The 27,464-nt window shown below is 37.7% G+C and overlaps 1 protein-coding gene across 1 annotated transcript in view; it reads right to left on the bottom strand.

Moving 5' to 3' along the window:
• Nucleotides 1-25,778, bottom strand: part of Mid1 (midline 1) — a 336,764-nt gene extending 310,986 nt beyond the window's left edge. The window contains exon 1 of the mRNA XM_015987794.3: nucleotides 25,650-25,778. The gene's annotated coding sequence lies outside the window, so the exon portion shown is untranslated. The remainder of the gene's footprint in view (nucleotides 1-25,649) is intronic.
• Nucleotides 25,779-27,464: the final 1,686 nt, after the last annotated feature.

Raw genomic sequence — 27,464 nt, 5'->3', positions numbered from 1 at the left:
TTTTGCTAAATGATTAAAGCTCTAAATCCCACAGCACATAGTTTTGGCTCTGCAGAGAAATAACCCATAAATAGGACTAATGACCACAAACTTCAGAAGGCCCTAACCAACAATGACCATTTACAACTGCCCCCACCCAGAGACAAGTTTAAGCCTGAAGTGAGTTTTTATTACCTCCTCATAAACCCCTGAATCATGTGCTTTACAGGGCAAGTGCTAATGCAGTCATAATTATATTGGTGTGAACACATTGTCATAGAAATGTAGCAAACATAGGCACAGGCATTTAAGAGAAAGCAGCTGCTCCCAACCCAAGAGCAACTGTCGCATAGAAACGGGCCAGCAAGCACAGAGCTAAGGAACTTAAACTGAGTGACTGAAGTGACACACCCTATAAATCACAGATTAAGATGTCAGTTTGTCCCAACACCTCAGAGCAACCAACTTGCTGTCCAGAGAGCACTGTGCATTTGGGTAAATCTATAATTAAGACATAGATATCACCATCTCTCCATTCTTGTTTAATTTACTCAGGCACTAAAAAGTGGTAACTTCAGTCTGTGAATGATTTCCTTTCTTTTTTCTTTGGAAGCAAATCAAGAAGCAAGAAAAGACATGACTTCATTATAAATTCAGCATTTACCTAGTTTCCCTCCTTTTGATCTTTGAAATAATAATAACTCCATTAAGACACTCAAATGTGAAAAATGTCAAGCCCTTGACCTTTTCTCAATTCACACTCAAGCTGAGCCAATGAACACACACCCGTCTCTATCCTCTTCACCCCAGCATGAGTACTTTCTCCAGGCTCAGCCATGATTCTAGGTCAGGATTTCTAAGCCTTAGAACTATTGACATTTTGTAACAGATAAATCTTTATAATGAAAGCTAACCTGTGCATGATAGGATGTTCAGCATCTTCTCTGGCCTCTGTTTATCCAGAGATTCCAACAGTACTCAAGGCTTGAACAACCAAAACTGTTTCCAGATATTGCTAAATGACCACCATAAGGCAAAACTACTGTAGGTTGAAACCACTGTTCAGGACACTGTAGTATCAAACCTAACATGTTGTATGGGAGTTGTGGTTATTGCTTATTATTGTATTGAAATCTCAGGAGGATAGAATTACTCTTATAGGAAGAGTCCTTGAAATTCATTGCACAATTTGATTCACTCATTAAGTACTGTACACCAAGATTATACCCTTTAAAAAAATAACCAGTGTTCATAAGTAACCTCTTCTGACCTGAGCATTTTTTTTTACTGAATGGGTAGAACAACTTTAAAACTAGTTTCAAATCAGACATTTGAAGATCGTCATATGTGTATGAAGAATTCTTTTCAAGAAAGAAAGTGGAGAGCTGGTTTTAGTTTGAAACCAATGGGAAAAAAAAAACAAGTCATTTGTCTCTGTCTTTTGCAAAAACAACTGACCTTAATGACAACGTACTTAGAACCACACGAGAAAGAGCAAAACTAGCCTTGGTATCAGCCTTATGAGAGTTTACAACTCCACAAAGTCCATTAATCAGCAAGCAATCTATAAAGCAAACCTAAAGAACACATGTTGGAGAACTGCCTCATTCTCTTGCCTTGGTTACAATCCAAGAGCAAATCCTCCAAGTCTAAATCTCACTACCATAAAATGTCTTATCTGCTTCTACTCAGGAAAGGCCATCAACAAAATCTCTGTACACTGTTTTCCCAAAAAGGAACGAGGCTAAACGTTTGTTCACCAAGAGGCACTAGGTGGGAAGAAAGAATGAACAAGAACTCTACCATAAATCTCCCTGGGCCTCCCCTTGTAAAGCTGACAGGAATTTAGAAAAAGCTTTTCTTCAGGGGTTTCATAAACTTTACTATTTACCCAGGCATAATTTATTCTAATTGAAAAAGTACATTTTAAAAGCTGTCCATAATAATATGGGCTATTTGACATCCTACAGGAAGTTGGCCAGTGGAATACACTTCTATGACATAGTCACAGTATCACAGTGTCATTTGATTTTGTTTGCTTTTATAATTTTCCTGTATCACAGAGAGAGAGACAGAGACAGAGAGAGAGAGACAGAGACAGAGTCAGACAGACAGACACACATACACACACACTAGGGAGAGAGAGAAAGACATGCAGACAGACACACAGACAGACAGAGCAGTGTGTGTTTTTGTTAGCGATTGAACCCAGAACCTCGGGCATGTTAGGCAAGGATTCTCTCTACTACTTAGTTATACCCTAAACCTTTTGTTATGGTTTGTATGTGAAATGTCAGCCATAGGCTTGTGAGTTTGGACATTTGATCCCTGTTGGTAATGTTGCTTGGGGAGGTAGCAGAACCTTTAAGAAATAGAGCATTCTATTGGTTTTCATTGTTTTTTTTTTTTGTTAAGGGGTTTAGGGGTGGGGGAAGGGAGTCAATAGGATACAAATATAGAATTATTTTGTAAGAGTAACCTCATCTTAGAAAATGCCTCCAGCAGATTGCCTGTAGGAAAATCTGTTGTGGAATATTACTTTAACTAGGCAAAAATGTGTTGCATTTGATTATGCTGCATTTGTTTAATGATGTAAAGATGTGTTGCTGTTTTACCTTGCCTGCCTATGGCACTCGATTGGTCTAACAAAAAGCAGAATAGACAATAGCTAAGCAGTAGAGAAAAAGAAGTAGGAGGAAGAATCTAGGCTGGAGGAAGAAGAGAATGAGGGAGAGAGGGAGATGCCCTGGGCCAGGCAGCCAGGCAGCCACCAGGCAGCCAGACACAGAGGAAGCAGTAAAAGTGGGACATACAGAATGAAAGAAAGGTAAAAAGCCCTGAGGCAAAACATAGATGAAGAGAAACAGGTTAGATTAAGTTATAAGAGCTCGTGAGACAAGCATAAGACAAGGCTGAGCATTCATAATTAATAATAAGTATCCATGTCATGATTTGGGGGCTGGTGGTCCTTGAAAAGCCTGATACACAAATCTCTTGGGCATTTTCTTAATGACTGATGTGAGAGGGCCCAGCCTACTTGGGGATTGTGCTGCCTCTAAGTAGCTAGCCTGGTGTTGTATAAGAAAGCAAGTTAAAGCCATGGAGATGAAGCCAGTAAGCAGCACTGCTTCATGGCTTCTGATTCAGTTCTTGTCTCCTGGTTCCTGCCTTGACTTCCCTCAATGGACAGTGACCTGGAATATATAAGCCCAATAAATCCTTTCCTTCTCTAGTTGCTTTTGGTTGCTGCCTTTAACACAGAGACAGAAACCTAAGATAAGCCTCAATGGAGGAAGTGGGTAACAATGGGTGGGTTTTGAGCTTTTTAGCCTCGCCTTGCTTCCTGTTTGCTCTCTGCTTCTGCTGTTTCATGATGTGCTTTGATGTAATTAAGCAGCTGCTGCAAGCTGCCTCTGCCATGAACTCTGCTATGCCTTCCTCGCCATGATGGAGTATACTCTCTTAAGCCATGAGCCTCTGAAATAAAGGCTCAAAATTTGTTTTCTCTTTTGCATATTATCACATCAATGAGAAAATTAACTAATACAATTTGGAAGGTTTGCCATTACTTTACACCAGGTAACCATTGGGCGTGAATGATATCATTTTTAAAGTTTTTTTTTAGAGTCCATTAGTATTAATTTTTGATGATTGTTATTCTGATGAGTTAATTATTTGTGTGGAGCTTCCTGCAAATTTGTTTTGGGACCTTAGTGAAAAAAAATGACATATTCTATCTTAATGCAAATTGTGGTTTCATTTTATTACTCAAGCAATCCCTTTGAGATCTACTTAATACTGCCTTTCCCATAAAGAACACTCAAATGAGACCATGTTCAGGGTGATTTGCTGGTGAAAATGTGGCTAATCCACAATGGTAGGTGTGGACTTCTTATTCTTCTCTTAGGATGGCATTGTTCACCACAAATATGGAAGGGAAGGTAGGTGGAAAGTCCCAGAATTCATTAAAGTGCTGAAAGAGGCCTTTGGAGCTATTCTTCAATAGGTATTTAGGGACATGTTGACATTACAGATTCAGTTCAAGAGATAGTGACTAAATGCTTCCAAATAAACTTGGAATTTCTAAAATAACGCTTCACAAGAGACAAGAATCTCATACTTATGAAGTCAGGAAAATCCATTTGAATAAAGTGTGCCATTGTATTCTCCCCTTATGAGATGAAAATGAACCTATCAATATTTCTTCTTTGCAAAAATTTGATTGCTAAATTAAAGGCAATTTAAAATAAATTAATCGTTCTGAACTACTACACAATTAACATACTGGAGAGCCAGGTAATGACCATGTTTGTCCTCTGTTTGCAGATGTAAAATAACTTCAAAAGTGTGTTGAAGGACTATGAAGACAGATAGTAGGATTTATGTTTAGAGTGGGGCCTGATAAGTTAAGCCTGTCCAGTTGAGCACTTCTTTGTGGTTTGCCTAGTTATGCTATTGCAAACGACTTAGAGAGCTTTTTGCAGTCTACCTGTGATCTCCAGCACAACTTCAGCTCTCAGTGTGTAATGTGTCAACTGACTAACACTACTAGACAGATGCTCGGTGATGAGGAAGTACTACTGTGTACATGACTTCATTCAGCCCTCCACTCATCTTACCATGGAGAGAGGTGAAACAATCCTCATTTCACTCAGAGTTTAAGTGATTTACTGGATTTATATGGCCAGCAAGGAACTGAAAGCAGGCCTTGAAACTTTCCCGTCCTCTCTATGTTTTCAATGCTAGGGATGGAACTCTGAATTTTGTGCACGTGAGACAAGCCCTCTATCAGTGAGCTATGTCTACATCTATTTGAATACAGCCTTGAAATGGCATAAGTGATGTTCCTTTGTACCTGGAAGAGCAGGTCATTTTCCTTAGCTAGTGAGTTGCTAGATGGATTATTTTGAGACAGCGGTTCTCAACCATCCTAATGCTGCGACCCTGTAATACCGTTTCTCATGTTGTAGTGACCCTCCTCCCAAACATAAAATTATTTTCATTGCTACTTCATAACTGTAATTTTGCTACTGTTATGAATCACAATGCAAACATTTTTGGAGATAGAGGTTTGTCCATGGAGTCCCAACCCACAGGTTGAGAACCCTAATTTGAGAGGACACAGAGACTAGAATCATAGAAATTATATATAGCAATAGTTGGATAGCCTTTTCTATGTCCTGATTTGAAATCACACTACTGTTTGGTAGACACCAAGGCAGTAAGGAAATCATGATTTAGCAACAGTAGGTTAATGACTGTCATCCCTATGTGTTCCTCATAAGCCAAGCACTTATGTAAAATCCCATATTCCTCCTTTAAAATCTCCCCAGTGCAGCCCAGGCACTCTTACTTACCTCTGTAGACTTTGCTCATCACCTGTTCTTTATTCTACCAGCTCTTTTAATGAACAGAGGGCAGGTACCACATAGTGGAGAAGGCTTTGAAAGTGCCTTCAAGTACAGTAGCATGCTGCACTCTCATGGCTGTTCAGAAACAGGAGTGTGTGTTGTTATCAAATGCTTAGAGTGAGTGGGCATGGCAGGAGTTTGCCCTGGCAGTTGGGATTTGCTGATCAGAACTTGCACACCATGACTGTGGCATGTAAAGATTTTGGTAGTCCTTTACAGCAATTACTCTGAGGCTGTTCATCCCCATGGTGTCTCTGCACGATTCCTCTCTTTGCATGGTTTTCCACCAGGTTCATATTTTTGCTATAATACTTTCTTGCATTCAAGCATCTCCAGTCTAGTCTGCCTTGTCCAAAGAACCAGCCCTTCAAAAGCAGGCATGCTCCTCATTATTTTGGATTGCCCAAGGGTCTGGCAGCCTTTCCTGGCACTCTTGAAACTCCCTCTCTTATTTTCCTTTATATCCCCTGAAATTTCTCATCTGAATTCTTGAAATGTCATTGGTTCCAGTGTCCAACTTTACAAAAGCAACTCACCACTTATTCTCACGTAACTTTGATTCTATTATTAACTTAATTTCTCTTAGCTTTAATCTTTAACTCAGAAAGATGAAGACGACTTTTGGTTTTGGGGTCTTTAGCAAGCTTTAGGCTGCTGGGCATTTTTAACTTCTCCAAGCTTATCAGGATCTTCCTTGACATTTGTAAGGAGATGAGGTAGAGGAGAAAGGAAAGAAAGAAAAAAATAATTTTGCTTTCTCAGATTATTTGGTTAACCAGGCAGAGCTTACCTAATTATATTGCCTGCCTGCATTTTCTTCTCTCTCTTTTTCTTTCTTTCTTTCTTTCTTTCTTTCTTTCTTTCTTTCTTTCTTTCTTTCTTTCTTTCTTTCTTTCTTTCTTTCTTTCTTTCTTTCTTTCTTCCTTCCTTCCTTCCTTCCTTCCTTCCTTCCTTCCTTCCTTCCTTCCTTCCTTCCTTCCTTCCTTCCTTTCTCTTTTCTTCTTTCCTTCCCCCTTCCTTCCCCCTTCCCTCTTTTTCTGAGACAGGGTTTCTCTGTGTAACAGCCTTGGCTGTCCTGGAACTCACTTTGTAGACCAGGCTGGCTTCAAACTCATAGAGATCTGCCTGCCTCTGCCTTTGGGATTAAAGGCATGTGCCACCATACCCGGCTATATTGCCCTTTAAATGACCATAAGCATAATAGTAAGCATCTCTAAGATGGCCCTAAATGGTCCTTGTTTCCCTGTTAGTTATAATTATGATTCACCCTCTTTGAGTAACTTGTTTTTAGCTAGCAGAATATGGCTACTTTGAGAAGTCATTTCCATGTTTTATCAAAAGGATATTATGGCACTATCTTGCTTTGAACATTCTCTGACTAGCTGGCTTAGATGAAGTAAACTGGCATGTTAGAGAGGTCCACATGGCAAGGAATAGAGGGTGCCTACCTACCACTATCCAGTGAGCAAACAGAGTCCTGTATCCAAAAGTTCTTAATGGACTGAACCCTGCCAACCACACCATGAGAAAGCTCGGAAAGACATTCTTTACTAGCTGGGCCTCCAGATGAGATCCTAGGTTCCATGGAATGTGTCTATACCCTTAGCTGTGGACACAGTGAAGATATGCCCTCAGTCATGATTCATAAAACCTATGAGATGATAAATGTGCAGTATTTTAAATCTCTAAATTCTGGGGCAATCTCTTGTCCATTTTCCTCATTAGAACTTTTGTATACCAATCATACTATTTTATGTCCCCATCATATTAGAGTCTGGTTCTAATGCTTCATTTGTCTTTGAGATTATGAGATTTCTCCTGTCTTTGGAATGCCTGGAATTTTTTTTTTGTTAGAAGCTGGGCATGATGTATTGTATTCTAGGAACTGAAGTAGACAAGCTTTTATTGTGAGGCTGTATGATGATCCGGCTAAGAGTTAGGATACCTTTGCTGTTTGTTACAAGTTGAAATGTTAGAGCCTCCAATTTTCTGAAGTACCCTTGCTGTTCATTATCATGGTCTCTATGATTCCCTAGAAGCTCTTTCTTAGAGTTTGAGCTTTGAAGTTATTTTGCTTGTAATCCACCTTCATGAAACAGGGATACAGTTAGGTGGAGGGGAAGCATTCTGTAATCCTATGATTATGATTGTGCCTGTGACCTTGAACTGTGAAGCATCATGAGTGTTTCTTGGTTTATATTTTCCCCTCTAGGTGAGCCAGAAAGTCTAAAATCCAGATAGAAATGGGTGTCTTTCCTTTTCCTAAGTCAAATAAGGTGTCCTTTTTTCCCTTGTTGCTGAGGCTTGTTTTGGTGGGTGCTCTGGGCTTATTTGTAAGAGTTAGTTTGTATTTCACATCGATTATTTTCCCCCTGACCTGGCCAAACACTGGGTAATCTGTCTCTGTTCTTCACCATAAGACTCCGGTGGAAATTTTAGAGGGATAGACTGTAAAAGTATTATACCTATTTGTACTAGGCTCCCAGTAGTTTTGAGTCTTTCAAGCTATAGTACAACCAGCCAACAGCAATTCATTGAAGTTATCATTTAAATGTTCCCACTAGCAACTGAATCTAACAGCTTCTGCTTCTGGGAAAGTAATCTATATTCTTGTGATATTCCTGCCTCTCTGGTTTTAGAGGTTAGAGTTAGACCCGTGACCCCAATTCTCTCATGGATTTAAGACAAGACATTGGTTTTCTGTTTGGTCTTCTTTTATCTTGTTGAGATAGCAGAAATCATGACTCCTAAATTCTTTACATGTTGGAATAGTAACCAGATGTGTCTTGTGTTACTATATTTCAGATTTATGAATACATTACATTCTTCTCAACTGGAATAATATATGAATCTAGAGTTCCAGAGCTCCAATTGCCTAAAAGTATTACTGCCGTGACACTGAAGTTCCTCACATTACCAATCAGATCTTATTATATGAAAGAAATAAGAAGTAATATCAACAACTGCTTCTTTGGGAAATTACAAATGTTAATGTAGTTCATTTAAAAACATTCAAATCAAGCAGTCTAACTGACAGTGAGCTGAAATAGGAAATGAAATGTTCCCTCAAATCGAAGTGGTAAAAGAGGGATGGAATTACTTTCTATTTAGAAATGAAAGAGACATTTACTTAAAACACTCATTTAAAAAATTAGTTCTGGGGATTTCAAAGGAAAGACAGCGATGCATGAATGATTTACTGATTTTCTGTTGCTATATAACAAATCACAAAAAGCTAGTAAATGAAAATATGTTTTATTAGCTCATGGGGATGCAGGTTTGAAGATAAGATAGACTCAACTAGTCAACCATCTCTATGCTCAGGGACTCACAGAGCCGAAATGAAAACACTGGAGAGTCCAGAATCTTATCTACAGTCCCTGGGAAAGGATCCACTTCTAAGGTTATTCTAGTCATTGGTTGACTTTGGCTCTTTGTGTTTGTAGGACTGAGGTCTCCATTTACATGCTTCTGTCACCGGAGGATTACTCAGTAATTGCATGCTGCTTTTCTATTCTTGTTGTGACTCTGTCCATCTTCATGTGTACTTAAGCCAAATATGGTACTTAAACATATTTTTTAAGAGTTCCAATCTCTCTGACTTCTGTTCCAGGCAAAGAATTGTCCTCTGTTTTTAAGGTTCACAAGATAATGTCACACCTCTCTAGGTGTCTATTAAGATAAACTGTTCTGTACAGCATAATTCAAATATTGGGGTGATATCTCAGTATCCTCAGGGCCATCACCCATCATCTCAGCATAAATGTGGGGTATCTTTAGAGGTGGTCCTAGAAACTTCATGCTTCAAAAATATCCTTAGCATGAGACCTCTAGAAAATTCAGTGTATTAGAAACTTGGCTAAGAGCAGGGCAGTTTAGTCTGCCTAAGTGAAGAAAGGGTTGGTAGGTTGAAATCCTGCATCCACAGTGGATTCTGCCATGCAGAAGCCATCATCCAAACATTACTGGGGGACCGTTTGGATTGGGTGATGGAAGAGGACCATCTTTTCCTCTAGGCAACGATGAATTACACAGAGGGGGAAAGTCCATATTGGCTCATTACATGCATATGCTTACATTCTACTGAGTAATGGGTTATTATACTTTTTATGTAGCTGAAAAAAGATTAGCAACAAAGAAACTAAGTGGTTTAAATCATGGCACTTAAACAAATTTACAAATTAAAAAAAAACATTTGACTTGATGAACAACAAAAGAGAATCATTCTACTTGTTTTTTCTTTGTCTGTCTTTGTTTCTCTCTCTTTCAGTAATGCTAAAAATCTTCCTAGGTCAGAAACTAGCTCAATATCAGCTTTTTAAGTCTTCTTTTCGAGCATCACTAAGAAGGATCCCAGTCACATTCAGGGATGTATTGCTCCTTTTAGTCCTGCCCTGTTTGGCCAGATTGGAGAAGACTCCTAAGTCTGGATTTTGTGTCCTTTCCTAGAATAGTACAGCACTGAATTTAGTTCTCCTGGCTGTCAGTTGGGCGCATCCTGAAAGAAGTGGCATGGCAATCACACCCAAGTCCCCACTGAATCAATGTGTAGAGTTAATCATGAGTCTGAACACTTTGAATGTTTAGCAATGCTGAACAGGTAAGCAAGTTTCTTTTCATGTTTCTTCTCTGCCACTATGATTTCCGTAAGAACTCTGTCTTTATAACCTGAAGGGCCAGAAACATTTTCAAACATCAATTGGCCTGTTACTGGAGACTAGTATTGAACCTACCGGGATCACATCTATCTACAGGTTTCCCCAGCAGTGCAGACACATTTCATTCTATAATTGAAAAATAGATTTGATTTATATTCCATTGTGTCAGAGCCTCCACTTAGGTCTCTTGACAGAGAAATCTGGGCAGCAGGGAGATGGACTAGATTTTTTTTTTGTTACTCCACAGATGTTTACAGAGAAACTGCAAAGATGAAGGTAGATGTTTATAAAAGGAGCCAAACTCTCTTCCTTGCAGATTTCAAAGTCAGACTGAGGGATGGGCAGCACAGAGAAAAAAAGACACAAAATCAGAGCAATGAAAGGATTTCCTGTCTTGGAACAGCTTGTAAAGAGAATTTGCCTAGTCCAACATTCCAGATCCTTGATGGACAGGTTCATTGTGTCCTCTGAAAATCCATAGGAGTAGGCATATTTATCTTGATTGCTATAAAGCCTAGAAAGGTGAGTGACTTGCCTAGGTTATATAGCTGGCAAATGGTAGAGTGATGACTTGAACTCGAGCTGATTCTGTCTTTCCATAAGATCTCATTCTTTCTTGTGCTCTTCATGAGAAACACACACTCTTTTGTTCTCTGTAAGTAGACAACCATGAACTGAGTTTATGGGTTTGATGATTCCTCCAGAAGGACAGAATATATGAATAATCTAAGACTCCTGGTATTGATTCAGGCAGTGACATTTTCCTGTGGATTTACGCTATAAACTGTAAACATTATTTTCTTCATGGAATGCTTTGATGCTAAGATAATCACTTATCAGAGTTACCTTAGTCTAGAAAACTCTGAGTTAACCCTCCAAGTGTAAAGGTAGTTAAACTTTCTGTAAACTTATAGATAGTCCCTAGTTTTGGCTTCATGAGCTTAGCAATCCCATTGCAACCACCCAGCTCTGCTGTTGGGCCATGAAAACTGCCAGAGACAATAATATAAACTCCATGGGTGTGGCTATGTTCTCATAACACTCTCTTTATGGACACTAACATTGGAAATTCATATTAATTTCACCTGTCATAAAGTAGTATTTCTTCTTTTGAAGCTTTTCAAACATGGAAATGAAAGAACCATTCTTGGTCGGGAGTCATATGAAAACAGGCAGAGACCTAGATTTAGCCAGTGAGCCATAGCTTGCTAATCTTTACTGTAGGGGATCACATTGCATTTTATTTTGCCCTATGTATGATATGATTTACTTTGAGAAAACTTGCATAAGTAGAAAAGACATTGAAACTAATTAATGAATACTACTGCACATAACTTGAAATCACATTGACACAAATTGTTGGTTACTAGGTTGGCTCAAAATTAATTGTTGCTACTTTTAAAAGAATATTTCCCTTGTTTATTTTAATGAATTTATTTAGTTGAATATAAGTGTCTATGTGTGTCTGCATATCATAGGGTGCATGTCGCAGATAAAAGACTGACCGCTTACTTGAGTTGGTTCTCTCCTCTCGCCATGTGACTCTTAGGGATTGAGATTAAAGCATATGAAAAAAAAAGCAGCATTGAAAAATCAAATGTCTGAGAAAGATAATACAACATCCATGCTAAAGAATATAAGGTTCCAGGCAGTGGTGGCGCACGCCTTTAATCCCAGCACTTGGGGGGGGGGCAAATGCAGGCGGATCTCTGTGAGTTTGAGGCCAACCTGGGCTACAAGAGTGAGTTCCAGGAAAGGCTCCAAAGCTACTCAGAGAAACCTGTCTCAAAAAAAAGAAAGAAAGAAAGAAAGAAAGAAAGAAAGAAAGAAAGAAAGAAAGAAAGAAAGAAAGAAAGAAAGAAAGAATATAAGGTAAGATCTGTTCTTTAATTTTTATCAGAAGGATGGGAAATCATATGTTTTCTTCAGCAGTCTTTGTGTTTAATCATCTCAGAGAGATAGATATAATGGCCTTTGTATAAAACAAACAAATAAAAACTATGTTTTAGACTAAGAAAATGAAAAAGTAAAAGTTGGGTATGTTTATGTTAAGTAGACTTTAACAATGTAATGCATCGCAAAACTGCTATTGTTACTAAGTTTTCAGATGAGGTCAACATGGTTTTCTTTTACATCAAAAGAACACTTCCTCCAAAGTGGCAGGAAGAAGAAATGGCCACAGACACTAATTTCTTTCTGCATCGCTACGATCTTTATATTGCTGTGTATTTATAGAAATAGGGTCTTGTTGTTGATTAGGGGTTTTGCCCTATTGAAATATGTCTTCAGGACATGTATAGTTTTTAAATGACTAACATGTTTCTAGTCCAAGAGGAAATACAAAACCAGACTGGGTGAAACATCATCTTCCAAACAAATTTTAACTTTGTGTTTAATTTGTTCAAGCATTTTTTTTAACAGAGAATTTGTCTTCAGGCAAAACTCTTAAAAGTTAGTTTTGAGCCAACATATGTTAGAATGGTTGCTTGAAATCACTAAATATTTTAGCAGTATTAACTTAAATTCATTTGTACAATATTTCATATGCAAAACTTCAGTCAGGTCTAGTATAGGAAAAGTTTTCGAAGGTATAAATCTGTCCATTCTGAATTAAATGAGCAGAGTGATATAAAACAACTGCCTGCCTTCCACTTTAGTAAGTTATTGTTTCTATGTGTTATCAATCCATTTCCTTGACTATGTTAATGGACATCTTAAGTCTTGTCTAAGTCCGCAGGTCTCTGAAGGAAGTCTAAACAATTCTTAGTGATTTGGAGTAAAAGGCCTATTAACAAGTTCAATGGGCATTTCCTTTCCTAGAGGTGGTATATTTTGCCTACTTAGTCCAGAATGACAACTTCTTGGGGCACCCATTTATCAAACACTGAACCACCACTCCCTCTGAGCTCAGAGAGGATGATATTAGCCAGGACTTCCCAAGTATTTACTCTGCTTAGAATACTGTGACTACTTGTCTTACCATGAGCCCTGGAGAGGATGATGGCAAAATCAACCAAGGACAAGGATTTAAGAGCAGGTTGTCCAGCTAGCAAGTGTCCCAGTGGAGAGTCTAAGTTAGGTTTGTGTAGCATTAAATTTTGACATACTAATTTCTGTGTATTTCTGCACATCCTTAGAGGGCATTAAATAGCTAGTGATGGTGGCTATGGCCAACTATAGACTATGAAAGCAAGTTGTGTGTTCTTACCTTCTATGCTTTCTTTGACTGGAATGAGAAAGTGTGTGTGTTTGTGTGTGTGTGTGTGTGTGTGTGTGTGTGTGTGTATGTGTGTTCACTTGTCTGTGTGTGTGTACACACACATTTGTACATGTGTATGTTGTATGGGCATGTATATTGTGCCTTGTCGAGTGTGTAGAAATCAGGGCACAACTTGTGGAAGTCAGTTCTCTCCTTCCACAATGTAAGTCCAAGGATCTAACTCAGATCACGAGGTTTAGTGGTAAGTATCTTTACAGACTGAGCCATTGTTGGCTCCAGATGAAATGAATTTTAAGTAAAATTTACTCCAAGAATTTTCCTTATTCATGCCCCTTTATTTGTAACTTATGGAACATGATATTTTTGTTTTTAACAGTACACAGGAATTGTTAATTTTATTTGCAATTAGTGACTTCAGATTTCTCCATTGCATTCTTTCCTTTCTCAGTCATGAGGCAGTGGATGCTCTTTTTCCCCAACTCTCTAAATGTTTCCCTTTGGGACACAATCTTTTTTGCTTTTGCATTTTCATAAATTCAATATTCAGAGCAAGAAACACATAGATGTCAAGTGGAAAGAAATCATTCAAACCTCACATATCCACATGTATTCTTTCTGCACTCTCAGAACCTCCCAATTAGTCCTTGTCTTGATTCTCTGGCAAGTCTCAGGAACTCTCACAATCCTCAAATTATCATCTTCCAATATTCTTCCCCTAGGAATTTCCCAGAAACTTCCTGGCTTCATGCAATCCTAGGACACAAGTAAGAACCCTATTTTCTGGCATAATATTAAACTGCTCTTCCAGATGGGTTATTTTGGAATATCTTACAAGTTACAAGACCTAATATGCATGGCTATGTCCTCCCAAGTTTTTCTAATCACTGGGCTGAGGAGAATCATTTTAGTATTCATTACACCTAAGGCCAGTCTTTGCTCTCATTTGGGATCATAATTGATGGTGTTTGTTTTTCACATGTTAGATCCTTTGTATCATGGCCCCCATGTTTTTTGAGAAGTTCCATGGCTATAGGCCTTCATTTACCATAAAAGTAAGACAAAATTGCTAATTGAAGGGGCCCTAGAATACAGCCAATCCATTGGAATGAAAATGCTGGCCTTGGCTCTCTTGAAACGTGTCTGTACTGGACCCATGAATATGGTAGAGGGCAAACAAATTGCTCAGCATTTGTCAGGACAAGGTAAATATGGAGGAAAGGCAATAGCAAACCCTTTCAAGGCAAACTGAAATGAGCAAATTCACAAAGCTCTGGGCAGTGAGCAAAAAACAACAGGCTAGTTACCTTTGATAATTAATTGAAAATACCGTTTCATTTCATTTGATGTGATACTGTGAACCTGTGAATCACACAACCCCAAAGACATAGAATTTTACAACAAGTTGGGACACTTTAGTCACAATGCCATCTCTGGAAAAGGTCAGAGGAGTAGAAAGTATGATCTTTATAATTTTTGTGTACCTAAAAGGCCAATTATCTATTAAACAACTGTAAAGAGTGATCATTTCAAGGAAACACTAAAAGAGTCTTTAAAAATAGTCAGCAGATTCCAGTGATTTACGTCATAAAGCAACAGACTATCTTAAGTAACACATGGACAATAAAAGCAAGCAGATGTTTGTGCTCTACCCAGGGCACTAATGGAAGTGCTATGGCACTGTGTCAAAGTGAAGTTTGCCATCATCTGAATTACCCACTAGAGCTTTAAATAGAGCTGCACAACTGAGCCAGCAACTGGGAAGCTTTCCCCAACCACTCTGAGCATTACTCCTTGCTGCAGGTAAGAATCAATAATTCACTGTTAACATGCTATGTCAAAACATTTTTCTGAAACAGGACCTGAGATGTGTGATAATATGCAAACGTCCGAAAAGAAACAGTTACTCAGGATACTGAGTTATAAACATAAGTTATTGTTAGCAAAATCACAGTGAGTTGGATTTGGGATTTCATGCACAAGCTGCTTGGAAGTTACCAAGTGAAGATCCGGTACTTTGGTGATACTTAACAATAGAAATATATTCACAGATGTCAGCCTTTACTTCCCTCTCCCCTGTAGAAGTGGAAAGCATTTTATAAATATTAAGCCAGGTGCTGCTAGTTTAATGAATGACTCTGAGGAGTATGGGAAGCATGTGGAGGATTAGCTCTTAAGGCCACCAGGCTATTGTTTACTGACCCAGAATAGACATTTACTAACTCTGGAGAGGCCAGACTCCTCTGTGGCACCTCCCATCTAAGAAGTCCTGGATTTCTGCCACTCATACCTTTTTGAGGAAAGGGACTTTTTTTTTTTCAAAGCAAATTGCATTTGTACTCACAAGGCAGAGGATTAAACAAGTTCTATCATCTTCAAAGATATATCCCATGGAGGCATGGTTACTAAGTTATTCTCAGGGACCTACAATTGGTCAGGCACTTTTGAGTGTGAGCTAACAGTACACTCTTCTCCTCAATTATCTTTCTTCTAATTTCCCAGCTTCCCTTGGATGATTTTTTTTGGTTGTTGTTAATTTTACCTTTTGATTTCTTCCTTCATTTACCTCTTTTGCTCATTCCTTAAAATTTAAAAGAATTTTCCCTGAAGTATCTTTCACAACTTTTCTTTTTACTCTTCATTTTCTGCCTCTTGTATTTTCTGTTTTCTAACAACATATGCCTTGCCAATTTTCTTGATCCTTTCATCATGCACCTTGTTGTTTGGGATTTTGTTTCTGTGTGGGAGCAGGTGGGCAAGGGAGAGTAGATTTTGTTCCTTTAGCACCTCCCTTCTTATATTTCCTGTTTATCCCCCTGCCCCAGGGGCCTCTTTGATCATCCAATTATATCTGTCATTATATACGGTCATAAAAATATGATTTTCTTTTCCTGTTATATTATTTGTCTGACATTAAAAATAATTAACAATGGTTGAAACTTTACTCTCAAAGAAAATTTTAAATAGGTATGTATATATATGTATATATTCACATATAACACATGTATATAAATGTATGTGTAATGTACACAGAAATACATGTAGTGTTGCCTTAGCACAGATTAGGACTCTAATAGATAAAATAAGAATTGGCTATCCTATCACCAGTGGGAATAATATATTAGAACTACAAAAAAACTTGGAAGCATTATTAAAATTTATTTTTAATAAAACTAAATATATTTTATAACAATATGCATATTTCATTGAACTAACTAATATTATATATAGAAGTCTGAAGTTAACTTTTACATTTCTGATCAATAGCAACAAATTGCATATAACACACACACACACACACACACACACACACACACACACACACGTATTTTCCTCAAAAGAGAAGGTAAGTCATCTATGATTGTGCAACATAAAACTCATATATTGACATAGACTACCAAAATGCAACCTTGAGTGAGTGGAGAAAATGTAAATCAAATAGACAAGTATATAAAATAGGCTATTTAAGAGATAACTTGGGACATATTTTATTAGCTAATTTATGACCTATAGTCTGTTGGCAGAGGCCTTCTTCCTCCCTACTTTTACTCTTTCTAAGGAGAATAAACAGACCAGAAGGCTTGATGGTGTGCAAAGCTCACACCTTTATCTCTGCAAGAGCTTGACTCAGGAGTCTGGAAATAAAAGTTCTCACCATTTTTCATTGATCGTAGTGTTTGATGTGACCTTCACCCTGGATCATTCTGGGGCTTCCTTCATTATCTTCAGTCTACTAGGAAATGATTTATGGGCAGGTACCTGAATTCCTGGACAAAATGAACTCATTCTCTGATTTAACAGTCAAGCTCTGGCTTGCTATTTTTTTGCAGTGTGATTCCTAAAACATCGAGGCTTGGAGTAATTGCCATTGCACATGTTGACTGCAAGTTTCTATGGACTGAGTATTTCTGCTTTAATGTCAGCAAAGCCAAAGCCAAGTGGATCTTTAAATGTGAAAGTAAGTGGTAGTCCCTCTGGGAAATACAATCCAGATTTGAAATGAATCTTTTACAACACCCTTATACCTTGAAATGCATTTACACCAAAATGGGTCTCTCTAAAGGAGAAATTACTGAGGGCTAGGAAATGGATGGAGCAGGAAGAGACAGACTTTCCAAACATGCCTGAGATTTCTATTATAGATACCAGCTTCCGGTCTACTTACTTACTAACCTACCTCTCACCCAGATCCTAGCTAGAATGTATACGGTCAGATATCAAATATCTGAGTCAAGAACCAAGCACCATCCAGCTACCTGAGAGTTCATAGAGCTCACAATATTCCACCCAAATATTTTACAAATAAAATGACAGAATGGAAAGCCTCCTACTCTGCACCACACATTTCGATATGAAAATAAGCATTTGTTGTATATAAAAATAACTGAATAGGATCCTGATGAGAAATTCAGACATTTTAATAACCCAGTGAATCGTAAATGTGGCTTGTATCTGCATTTATATATGAGTGTACCCCAAATTGTAAGCATTCAGTCAGCTCTAACAATAAAAAAAGGACTTAAATAACATATGCCAAGAACAAAGGGAAATAAACAGTGGGAGAATATTGGTAGTGACTTGTATCCTACAATGCCAGAACACCTGCAGAGAAAGAGAAAAAGAAGCTAATATTGGAATCTATACAGCTTAACCATTTCCTCCCCATCACCTGCCCATTCTCTAGGTTTTCTATCCCTCGGGCTGTAGCTTTCATCACCTGAAGACTCCATTTAATAAAAGAATATTTGGAACCTAGAGAGGAATTTCCCAAGAACAGACAGTGGAATTACACATGTCATATAAAAATTCTTTTGAGAAAAAAATGCTAGAAAGACAGAATGGCAAAATCTTCACTCAAACCCTAAAGAAAGCAGGAAGTTTATCATGGGCCTATCAGTTAGTGTAAACACTTGGATTATACATTCCTAAATCTTATAGTCCTCTTGGAAGTGATAAGGGATCTTAGCTGGAAAAGGTACAGATTTTTCTTTTTTTTTTTTTTTTTGGTTTTTTTTTCAAGACAGGATTTCTCTGTGTAGCTTTGCGCCTTTCCTGGAACTCACTTGGTAGCCCAGGCTGGCCTCGAACTCACAGAGATCCGCCTCCCGAGTGCTGGGATCAAAGGCGTGCGCCACCACCCGGCCAGATTTTTCTTATATGGGATACCTTAATCCAAGATAAGGAAAAGCTGGAGTGAAAAGGAAGTTCGCCAAACAATTGAAGATAACAGATTACCTGGATATTATCAACAAGGAGAAATCTTCACTTAGAAAAAGGCACAGTGTTGAGTTCTCTGCTGCCACACCATACCACACCACACCACACCACACCACACCACACCACACCACACCACAATACAACGCAACACAACACAACACCCTTATTCTACCCCCAGGAAGCAACTAATTTCCTTCCAACTTGCAGCAGGAGTGAATTTGTTGGATTATAACTAACACCTGAATAAGACTTACAGCGAAGTGATTACTACACATCTTTTTGAATTGTACCAGCAACACCTAATGCAGATATTTATGGCATAGTTTTAAAACATGGTATCTGAGATATTACACAGCTAGTGAATGGAGCCATGGTGTTCAGCTTCAAAATTTATGCCTTTTCTACTTCACCAGACTACAAATAATTTATCTGCCTCCTCAAGACCAGGTTATCTTGCCTTACTCCCAACCTCAGTGATACTACACTATTTGTATAGTTGTGTGAACTAAATTTGTCCTGAAATGTTTCTTTGGCATACCTTTGTCAGTCACCACTTTTGTGTTCCATTTTTATTCACCTCTGATGATTTCACTACTGAAATATCATGAAAATTTATCTGCTTCTCTTCACTTCTCTCTCCATGGCACAAGAATATGTAGATATCTTCTTTCTGAGGCAGCTTTATTTGGTACCCACATGGTTGATACCAAATCTCTATGATATTCCTTATATCTGTTTTCCATGTTGCTGCCAACGTGGATTTTCCCAAAGACAAATGTCATCCTTTATTGACAGTTCTATAATAGAATCTGGTCACTTCCTCTTCCTCTAGACACAATGACATTGTCCTTTCCTTCTTATTCTCTACTTATGAATCCCTTTCTTATGGATGGATGAGTTTCCTAACTTCCCGGCTGATTAGCTAAACCTTCCTACTGTGATATTATGGCACATGTGGCTCCAGATTAAAGCTTTTATTTCTTTCATAACACCTTTACTATTGGTTATGTGATAATTAATCTGTGGTAATCTCTAGTGATGGCATATTATCTACAGAAATGCAGGCTCCACTTAGATCTTAGTTTGTAAGGTAATAAATATTGTTAAATGGACATTGAGTATTCCCTTTGCACTTGAAATTTCAAACAACTCAAGAGATTTATCTCACTTATAATTTTCATTTTATGTATGCAGATGAGGCAGATACAATTTTAAATATTCAGTCAAAATAACCTAAAAAGTGCTTTCAATAAATACAGATTAAAGTAGTGCTGTCTAGAAAACATTATAACACAGATTCAATTTTTTTTTCTTTCTAACGGGTATGTAATTATAAGAGATGGTGTCTGAGATTTAGTGAAAATATTTCTAACATAAGAGGCATTTGATCTACATTTGATGAAGCTGTACCACTTCTTCATCACTCAAGTATCATATGGTTCCCACTTCCCTAATAAGGAGTGGACTCTTGCTAGGACTTGTCAGCCCTTGGGACATACCCCTCTGTCTTGGGAGCCACATCAGATTAAATGTTTCATTCTGTTAGGATGGAGTGTGGTACATGAGGACTAAGGGTGACCTTAGAGGCATGATATCATGAGAAATGACAGCCTTAGAGACACCTGAAAAACCATTCCTGAAACCAGAGAGGCATTCTATTTTTTTTAAAGAAAAATTGTTTTTTTTTCCTAATGAATTTTCTAACCTAGTCCTTCCTGTTATTGCTGTTGGAAGGTTTTCAAGCTATTAAATTAATAAACATGAAGTAAGCATTTTTCTTTGCTTATAAAATATGTGACTTTGGGGGAAACCCTTCAAAGGTAGAAATCCATATTCAGATAACATAGACGACTACCGAAGTCTTTAGAAAAAGAATCTTAAATCTAAAACCTTACAGGATGTGATGGCTAGTCATAGTTATCAACTTGACTACTTATGGAATTAATTAAAACCCAAGCAGTTTGGCATACCTGTAAGGGAATTTATCTTAATTAAATAAATTCAAGTCAAAAGATCCACTTATAATCTGGATCTTTGAGGTGGGAAGATGCACCTTTAATACTGATCTTTTGAGGTAAAGATCTTTTGACCAGCTGGGACACCAGCCTTGTGGACCGAGCAACTACTGTATTCTTGAACTTTCCATTGGTAGATAGCCATTGATGGACTAGCTGGATCATAGCCTGTAAGCTACACTAATAAATTCTCTCTCTCTCCCTCTCCCCCCTCTCTCTCTCTCTCTCTCTCTCTCTCTCTCACACACACACACACACACACACACACACACACACACACACACACACTCTCTCTCTCTATCATTTCTGGTCCTCTAGAGAATCCAGAGAGGAGATAAAAAGTAACACAAAAACACAGGAGATAAATAAGGAACACAAAAAAGCAAAGACTTGGTGTAGACACTAGAAGGTATCTCGTGTTTCAATGAAGCATAATTTTTAAATCAGTTAAGTGGACTATCGGTGTGTGTCTGCTTCTACTTCTTCAATCCTACAACTGTTTAATGGACAATACATAAGCCACCTACACCCATTCCAGAGCCAACAAAAATGTATTGACTGACTTCATGTACAGCATCATATCGCATGTATTCACAGACATGACGATTTTTAATATGTATAAATGCTAAAGTACATATCTATATACCCATCAATAGTGGAGGAAATCAAATCCCCAAGAAGTTTTAAAAAAAATCACATAGCACAACCCATCATCCACAGCTTCAGAAGAAACTTGGGAAACACTACCATTGTTTTGTTTCATAAGTTTAAGCCAAGGCTATCAGTTGGAGTAAACTTGCTATCTGTTCTCTGGTAGTTTATATACTGTTTTGTTCCCTAAGGCAATACATGATAAGTGTGTCAGTGTGGATATAAATAACTGTACAATTAGATACTTGGGGAAGGGGGAATAATTTTGGTTTAAATAATCAAGGCCTGTTGTAGGAAAATACCTATAAATAATACATTTCCTGGCTTAAGCTCTTTGACAAAAATTCCAATTCTGTCACGTGTTAAAACTAAAACTGTCAAATTGAGCAGGCTCTGCTTAATTTCATTTCTGTCTCAAGTTGAAACAAGTGAAGAGTAACCCACAAGAGAGCTTGAGCATACTCTGTCACACACAAGTCAAGGCATCCTCAGTGCAGATGAGGCCATTAAGTATCAGGCATATCTGAGAATACTCTATTCCCCAGAGCACGGTAGTCTACTTTCATTTTACTTTTAAAATGAAAATCAACATTAACTAAGCCCTTCCCATTTAAGGTATGAGTTCTATTGTGTTAGAAGTCACAGCAGCGGCTCTTGTCTATTTCACGAGATCTGTTACTAGAACTCTTACCTTAATGACTCCCAGTGGTGCTGAGCCACTATCCAAAGTTCTTGAGCCACCTAGTGCTCTAGAAATGCCTCTTCACTGTATGGTGCCCTATGAACACCTGACAACCCAGGAGAGAACAGTCATTTTATATTTGCTTTCCTGGGAATGGAATCTAGGGTAGCATGCATGCTAATCAAACATTCTACCAAAGAACCCAACCCCCAGTATGACATAGTGGTATTGAAACTTATATTAACAAAATAGAAAGTGGTACCACCCAGTCCTCTGTCATTTTAGAGATGCCCTGAGGGGAAATTCTAGTGGTTTCTTTCCTATGTCAGCACATGAAGTTCCTTGGCATCCTCTTACATGGATCTTATTTGGTTATTCAAATTATCTCACTATGTCAGTTAACTGTCCAGGGCATAGCAGTGTGTTGTACTCTTAAGATGGGAAGCTCTGATTTAAAGGTTGCTCAGCAAAAGAAGCAAATAACCAAATAACTGAACAGTAAACCATATTTTACAGGCTGCATATCATTCACATTATGAGATTTCTCTTTACAGGGAAGTTGTTATCTGTCACACAAAGACACACTTCAAGTTCATCTGTTTCTTCTATACATGCGTTTCCTTCAGAGTACATAGCACAGGACTTCAGAAGGTGTTTGATAAATATTTGCTGAATGCATGTTATGGAAATTAATAATGTAAAATGTTTTTAAAAGATAATTGATGTCAAATGGTATGCAGAGAAAACTCACCAAAGATCACAATGATAACAGAACTTAGTACAGATTTTGGTACAGTGTCCAAGTCAGGAACTTTCGTTTAATAAACAACTTTTAAAGTCTGTGTTTTATTTATGTTCACCGCCTTTGGACTAAAACTACATTGATAGCAGAAGAATCCCAACCAAACACCAACTTGAAAAAGGGTAATAGAAACAATAACCAAATGCTAGCCACAGAAAACAATCTCAAGAACAAAACTGCTATTAACGTTTCAAAAGATCTTTAAGGCTGGAACAGCAACAACAAACACACACAGAGTGAAATTATATATATATATATATATATATATATATATATATATATATATATATCCATTTGAAATTAAATGACATAGACAGGGTTTGAAAACCCCAATGATCTCAGGAAAGATAATAAAAGTTAGGATACCTAAGGAGAACAAATTTGTAGCATTTTAATTTGCTTAACCAGTATCAGGGTCCTGAATTGTTATTGGCAATTTCCTTCCTTTTACATATTATATCAAGTATAGAAAATGATCAAATTTATGCGAAGCATTAGGAAAAGGGAGGTCCAGAAACCATCTTCAAGGTATGCTGTATCCAAGTCCACCTTGTTGCCCAAGATGTCCAGAAATATAAATGAGTAGGCACGTGTGCAGCCCACTCATACGCAGTGCTCGGCACCCCATCTACTGGCCAGCTTTTTCTTAAAGAATGTGCCCTGAGATAACCAGATACTCCACAAAAAGAGCTCAGTTCACGAACCATTAGTAAGTTTGTAGCTAACTATACTTTACAGGGTGCATACCACACTTCTTTTAGGAATTCACAACTTATGTACATATCAAAGTTATCAGAAAATCTATCCCTCCCCCTGCTCAGGATTTTTTAGTCTTTTTTTTTTTTTTTTTTTTTTTAACTTCAAAACTCAGGAAAACTACTATCATCTCATAGTTCTAAGGATGCTGCTAAATGACTGTACCCTTCACACCAGAACATACATAGCACCAGTGACTTGAAAGGGTAAATGTAAAAATATAGCATCCTAACTGTCTTTCATTGAAGGATAATTCGGAAACTGAGTGAATTTAATCTTCAAGATGGAATCCACCTGGAACTCTGATAATGCCAAAGTATCCCATTCCATAATCAGTATTGTTACCCCTAAATGAGCTTGTGAGGAGCCAGGGATGCATGGATCCCACAGATGACACTTCTAGTTATCTGCAGCAACTCATGTCACAGGCAAGGAGCTCTCTAATTGTGAAATCCAAAATCTTTATGAAGACCCTCAGCCTCTGTGGCCCAGGAGACATTTATGTCTTCCTGATTATATAGTCCCTTGGCTGTTAATGTAATTAGTATGTAATAACAATGTACACATCCACTCACAGGAAAAATGGTAGACATGCCAGTTGATTTGGCTTGGGGCCATCTCATCGGTAGCATGGTGAGACAACCTGGTATTAAACCATCTGTTATTAAGGGTATATTTTAAAATAGTGTTTTGTGTCTCCTGGGTTACTCACTCCCACTGATAGCAGCACAATATTAAGACTCCCATTTTTTCCCTAGCAGCGGTGTGCAGATAACAAGCTTTAAACATTGCATTGTTCCCTCACTGCTCGTGCTATTTAGAATTTTATTTACTAAAATGTCTCACATATAATGCACCCTTATTTCCTGCTTTTTTCTCATGGCAGTGAGCAAGCAGCATTTAAACTGTGTTACTGAGCATTGTTGTACTTTTTAGAGTCAAGGACCCTAAGTAAAATTGTCCAGAGCTTTTGTCCTTATGAAAAGTCAGCTCCCAATCTATATTAAGACAACAGTCTTGCTACAGGCAGAAGAGTAGAAAACGATTTACAATTAACAACAAAAAAAGTGCTTCTCCTTTCAAATCAGTTTGGATTGATTACTTTCCTTTATATTAATTGAGGAAATTAACTCCTCATCATCGCAAATCTACAACCAGGTCCTCATTGCCACCTGTTGCAGTTAGGAGTAAAATCCTGCTACACAAATTTTTAGAATTAAGTATTGAGCATGACAGAAAAGGACAATACTCCTTTGAAAGATGAGCAGTCAAGCCATTTAACAAAACTATCCAAGGTAACTCAATTCAGAAAACCACCTTGCTTTACAAAAATAAAATTTACAATTTTCTACCTTACTTCAAATCACTTTTGACAAGTATAAGAAACTAACTTTCATTTCAAAACTTTTACATATGCCTTAGAACTTGGTGGAGACAGGTTTTTGGTTTTTCAAATTTCCTTTCATAGTTGCCTTTTATAATTGACTGTTCCCAAGTAAAACTAAAATTTCCCTCTAAGTTTGCTAAGCACTTTCACATTCCCATATTTAATTACATTCAGACTGAGAGTTTTATATATGTATAGAGCACAGTCAATTTTTAACTCAATTGACCACAGTGCCCTTGACATAATGCCTTATTCATCATTTCCACCTTATATATAAACAGGCACATGCTAGTTGTCAAAATGCAAAAGTGAATTTCTATATGCTGTCTAGAACAAAGGAGCTCGCTCTGCTTCTTTCCTTGCTGTCTCAGAAGGTGTCCTTTATTACATGTACTGGATCCAAGTATTTTGCTCCTCGGGAATGAAAAATGATAGTTTCAGACTGCCTTTTTTAAAATGATAAATTCTGCTTCTATAGACTCTCACCCTGCCTGTGAATTTAAGAATCCCTCTTAGATTTACTCTTACTTCCTTGGGGATTCAGCGTTCCTCTCAAAGCACCCCCCAAACTCATCTGCACTGTTTCAGAGTGCAAGAAAGATGAGAAAGTTTGCTCATCATGATGGTTTGAAAACTCTTGCTCAGTAAAAACACTTTCTGGGATGTCTAAGGTGCTAGAAATATTGCCTCGGTAGATTTTTATGTGCAAAGCCCACAGAGAAAGTTGGCTGGAGGTACGGCGAAGCATTGTTTGTTCAGAAAGGAGCTGTGGGGTTAGAGGCTGAGCAACGCCTCTCCCTCTGCTTCCTGGGTGAGAGCAGCGAGGCGTGCCCCTTAGCAGAAGCAAGCAGAGAGAGAGAGCAGTAAGACTCACCGGCTTCCCCATTTTTCCCAGGATCAGGAGGTTTGTTCCTCAATTGAGAGCTGGAAGAAGCAAACCTGTGGGTCCTCCAAGCTGGCTGCTCGGGGCAAGTACCGGCTCTGCTCTTCGTCTCGGATCAGCTGAATGGCTGGGGCGTTCAGGAAGCTTGCTCTGTCCAGCTAGGAATCGCTCCCCCTCTCCAGGGTGTGTGCTTACATGCCTCTCAGTCAGAGCAAAAAAAAAAAAAAAAAATGCCAAACTCAGGTCAGCCTAACAGGTTTCCTTATATAGGTAAACATGAATTGCATTCCTAGTGAAAGAAGTTAACTAGGATCCCCCGGTAACCTGGTTAACTCTATACATGCCAGAAGGGTTCAGAGTCAGTTGGCCTGCAGAGGGTTTGGTTGCAGTACAAAGGGATTTGTGAGATTTAATTAAAATCATCTTTATCCTGGCAGTCTGCAAAAATTGGCCCTTTAAGTGTAACTAAGAGTTAACAACTAGTATTTTGTATCATGCACTGTGACCAACCTTATATTATCAGAAGGCATTGTAAGGAGAAAAATCAAAGTATAGGATATCGTAATTTGTCTTTCATGATTTTAAAAACAGGGAAGTTAATTTTGAGATTATTTTCAAAGGGGTAAAACTTATGACAGAAAGGGAATAAGAGGAGAACAAACTTCCATGAAAAAAACGGCAAACTGACTTTTTTGAGCATAGCAACCAACTTATTCAACTTTCCCAGGCCTTCAGTTGATAATACAATATAAACATAGAATGTTTATTTGCTTTGCAATGCAGTGATTGCTAATGTATTTTTGATGGGTGAAATATTAGTTTAATGATATCTATGGCAGTAATAATCTTCCCTAACCCAGATATTTTTGATTGATTCAAAAAAGAAATATAAGATATGTGAATTTCTATGATTATATGTAAAGATTCTTAAGCAATTTCACAGATTTAAGGAGATAAGAAATGCATCCTCAAGTGAACTCTATAGATGGAAGGCTTAACTCTAGTTTGAAATACAGTTTAAAATATGATACATGTAGATTTTCTAATACTTGACTCTTTCTCTATACTTTTATCTACATTATAGTAAAGTAGTAGTTCTTTTTCATTGTAATCCATTCCACTAAATATTTAATAAAAAGTAGATGTAATAAGATGTAAGATTTTCCTATGGTTTTTTTTTTAATAGAGATGAAGACTGTCTCTTAAGTATAAACAATCCTTAAAAGAATCACTTGCTATTATTGCGTCCATCAACTGACTGCTCCTTGAGTAGTGACAGTCTTATTAAAAATACCTTACTGCTATTTGGATTCCCTGATTCAGAAAGGAGAGACAATGGATGTTGACATGCCACTGAAGCCAGCACCAATGCAAACCTATCACAAAGAATTTCTCTAATTGCACACACAGTCAAGAAGAATAACTAAACTTTGAAAAGCATTTTACTTTGGGCAAAGGCAATCACTATTCTTATCTCCATAGGAATGCTGAAAAGTGTATTATTTCCTTTTCATAATAATAAAATGGGCTCAGAAAGATAAAGTGATTAGTCCTCCAATATCTCAGGATCAGTTTGTCATAGATCCCATTCCGCAGGTCTTCTAGAATTTAACTCCAATAGCATTTCTGAAATAAAACCAGTTTTAAAACACAGAAGAACATTAACATGGCACTTTGTCGTGTCCAAGTTTATATTTAATAATAATAATAATATATTCAGATAGTTTAAATATAATTACAAACTGACTAAAATACTTTCTATAAAGTCATAATTTATTGATAAGATGACTGCATTTGAATATCAAA

This window comes from Peromyscus maniculatus, chromosome X (genome assembly GCF_049852395.1).
Source record: "Peromyscus maniculatus bairdii isolate BWxNUB_F1_BW_parent chromosome X, HU_Pman_BW_mat_3.1, whole genome shotgun sequence".
NCBI lineage: Eukaryota > Metazoa > Chordata > Mammalia > Rodentia > Cricetidae > Peromyscus > Peromyscus maniculatus.
This window is presented reverse-complemented; position numbering and strand designations above follow the sequence as displayed.